The sequence below is a fragment of the Gossypium arboreum genome, chromosome 13 (genome assembly GCF_025698485.1).
Source record: "Gossypium arboreum isolate Shixiya-1 chromosome 13, ASM2569848v2, whole genome shotgun sequence".
Taxonomy (NCBI): Eukaryota; Viridiplantae; Streptophyta; class Magnoliopsida; order Malvales; family Malvaceae; genus Gossypium; species Gossypium arboreum.
Genome location: NC_069082.1, coordinates 127596639 through 127600583, shown reverse-complemented (window position 1 = coordinate 127600583; position 3945 = coordinate 127596639). Strand labels below are relative to the sequence as shown.

Below are 3945 nucleotides of genomic sequence, written 5' to 3'. Positions count from 1 at the left end.
TCCATTTAGCACTTGTGTGCTTGATTAGCCTTCTTCCGCCTTTAGCACTTGTATGCATCAGTTAGCCTTGAACTTCTTTGCTTAGCACTTGTGTGCTTCATTAGCCTTCTAAGCTTCCATTTAGCACTTGTGTGCTTGATTAGCCTTCTAAGCCTTCGCTTAGCACTTATGTGCTTGATTATATTCGAGCTTCCGTTTAGCACTTATGTGCTTCAGCTAGACTTCGGGCTTCAGATCATGATGTACTCAAATCCGTAAGTTGTTCCTTGAATGGACAAGTTGGTAAGTCGTAAATGTAACATGTGGAAAAAGAAATGTAAGTAATGTTGTCATTATTATTATTGAGCTCAATTATGTGATTTTGTCATTCAGAGATTGTGTTTGACAGGATATGTTAGTAAATTATGAGTATGTGAATCAAAATGACAGAATTTAAATACCTAATGAGGTTGAGCTCATTCACACGAATTTGTCATTTGAAATTGTGATTGATAGGAAGAAACAGTGAATTGCATGCTTATCAATGGTTACACATAAGTATCTGAAAAACAAGAAAAATGACGGTTATTGATATATGGAAATGTGAGACATTGATATATGAATGTGGAATATGTTTGATAAATGTGTTCATTCTTAATTATGGAATTATGTACCTCATGTGTGCTATTTGCATAAAGATGATATTTCAAATACTTTGGTGAGTAAAGCTTAAATATGAAATAGTATGAAATCAAGACAAGTTGTTATGAAAATATATTTAAATTATCTGTAAGTGTTTTTGTAGTCCTCGATAATGCCTCATACTCTATTTCGGCGACGGATACGGGTAGGGGGTGTTACATCATCATTTTGCTCCAAACAAATATGTCATAATCAGGGTGTTACATCATCATTTTGCTCCAAACAAATATGTCATAATCAAGTCGAAGAAGCTTTCAGTAGACATCAATCTAGATGTTGAAAGTAACAGCATTTAGTTCAACTCTAGACAGTTCCATTTTGCCACACAGATAAGCAACTATGACATAATGGTGTTTCCTAACATGGTTTGTTAGTTTATCATTAAATGCAAAAGTTTTGAGGTTAAGATATGAGTTTCTACAAATCTCTTTTAAATTTTCTGTAATAGCCCAAATTTGACCGGGCTGAAAATAGAATAAAAGAATTAAATAAATAAGTGTTTATTTAAAATGTCCATTTACAAATAAACAGGCCTCAAAGCCTAATAAGCCCAAAGCCCGTTACACCTGTAACCCAATTAGCCCAAAACCCATTTACTCGGTTACTACTCAGCAGACCTAAATTAGACCCAAACAATAGTGGCCCAACTGGCCCAAACCATTACATCGAGGCATGAAACCCTAGGGTTTCTGCCTCTCTTTCCCGTCGCCCCGCAACAAGTTTTGGAAGGTTTGGGGAGCGTCTGTCCAGCTCCCCAATCGAGGCCATCACTCAAGGCTCTGCCTCCGTAATCAGTGCCTCACCGATACCACCACCAGACTTCAGGCCTCCATCAACGCTAGCGACCCTTCCATCACCGGATTTCTCGCGAGACATCTGCAAAATGAAAAAACCACAACAAAAAACAGAGGCAAAATGTAGAAAGAAATCAAAAGATTTCTTTCCCAGATTGTAAATCACTTACAAAGGGTTATAAAAACCCATCTTTTTCTGATTTGTAACACACGATTTTCCAGAGAAAAATACACACAGAGAATAAAAAACAGAAGATACAGATTCAAAGAAAAGGTTTTTTTTTTTGCGCACATATACTGAATAAGGCACCACAGTCGATTGAAATACATAAAGGTGATTTTTTTTAAATATATGTACATATATATATATGGCAAATAGTAAAAGAAAAGGAGGAATATACCTTTTTTTTATTCGCGTCGGAGAAAGGAAACTTTCTAGTTTCCGGCCGTCATACGTGGCGGCGTTCGCAGTGGCGCGTTGGCACGTGACCGCCTGAGAACGGAGGCTCGACGGAGATCTAATGCTGGTCCTAGATCCTCATTCAGAGGATTTTTTTTTTCTTTTTTTCTCAGAGCTGGGGCAAAATGATTTTAGAACTATAAGTTTGGCCTATATAGCATAAATGAAACGGTGTCGTTTTGGCTTAATCCAATAAGCACAAAACGACGTCGTTTCTAGGCACAGGATTTGCGCGTTGACCCGAAAACCCGAGTAGGATCCGCGCGTTCTGGAAAAATGGGTAAATTGCCCTATTGACCCTTCCGTGTTTTCAAATTTTAATTTCATTTTATTTTTATTTTAATTTAGCCCCAATCTTTTATATTCATTTCAATTTAATCCTAGTGCCTTTTTAAAAATCAGTTCCAGAGAATGTCATCGTTTTGGGATTAGGGTTTAATTACTCAATGAGTCCCTCTGTTTTAGCTTGTGTTTTAATTAAGTCCAAATGTTTTTATTATTTTACAATTAACCCCGAATTTTCAATTCAATTTTTATTTTAATATTAAAATAGTATATATTATTGTCCAATATATTGTTATTTTAAAAAAGGATTTGTTTATCATATTTTTTTATATATATTTTATTTTGTTATATTTGCATTTTACTATATGTTATATGTATTTTCATTATATATATATATATATATATATATATATATTATTTATTTTACTATATTTTATCTATTATATTATTATATATTTTTAATTTTTATCATATATTTTATATATATATATATTATTTATATCTATATTATATGTTTTAGTACATATTATTTTTATATATTATATATTATATTATTCATATTATTATATATTTTATTTATAAAGTTAGTAAATACTATGTATTTTCTATATGTATCAATTATTTTACTATATTTTTATATGAAATACCTATTAGATTATTGTTATTTTATATATTCTTCTTATATTATATTATATATTTTATTACATATATTTTATTACTATATGATTTATATTATTACATATTTCTATTTGTAAATTATATTATATTTTACTATATTTCCTTATTACCTTTATTTTATCCTAAAGCATACATTATTACTTATTAATTATATACATTTTTAAATAATAACAACATCTAGTACACTATTTTTATTATATACTAAGTTATTATACATTATAATATAATCAGTATATGTATATATTTTTAAAAAAGGGATTTCTTTTTATTGTTCTCACATCGTTTAATATATTTCTAAAATAGCTTACTTTTGTATTTCATACACTAATTGTTTATTTATTTTAGATTCTCCTTTATTTTGATATTGTACAATGGGTTAAATTTCATATATCATTTTATTCTTGTTTTTTTTTTATATTTACATAAAATGAGTTAATTATTATAATTTAGATATTTATTTGCATAAAATGTTGTTATGTATGCATTATACAATTTATATTATTGAATTCATTATATTCTATGTTGTATTGTGTATGTAATGATACTATTTATGACCATGCATGAAATAATAGCATATTAGGTAATTTAGATCCTTGTTCGTCACCTTTATTATATTTGCATGAAATGATAAAGCATATATATATTGTATTTAATTTCTTATAATATGTGAAACATATCATTACTTTTAAAACCAAAAATCATTAAAAGGAACTTTTAGAAAATGAACGAGGCAATGTTTTGGATGTTTAGAAATTTGAGAAATAGTGCCCTAATATGCTGGGTTGCAATTTCCCGTTTATCTAAATATCTAAAATATCATTTTTAAGCAGGTTTTATAAATCATGAGATGATTTTAGCTACGAAAGTTTAAAGGTATCGTGTCCAATTATGCTAGATGTGATATTTATTGTTCCTTCAAAGCAAATGAATCTCGATTCTCTTAATTTGAATTATTACGAAAATAAGGAAACCACATTTTTTTTAATATTCTCAAAATTCTGGCATTGAGACAAAAATTATTTGGTACCAATTTTGGGCGTTACGAGG

General features: G+C 29.5%; 1 long non-coding RNA gene across 1 annotated transcript; it reads right to left on the bottom strand.

Annotated features, from left to right (window-relative positions):
* Positions 1-1165: 1165 nt before the first annotated feature.
* LOC128286467 (uncharacterized) lies at positions 1166-2051 on the bottom strand. Its single transcript, XR_008277045.1, has 2 exons — positions 1877-2051; positions 1166-1557 (listed from the first exon to the last, which is right to left on the bottom strand). It is a non-coding gene; the product is annotated as an uncharacterized LOC128286467 (long non-coding RNA).
* Between the last annotated feature and the right edge of the window lie 1894 nt (positions 2052-3945).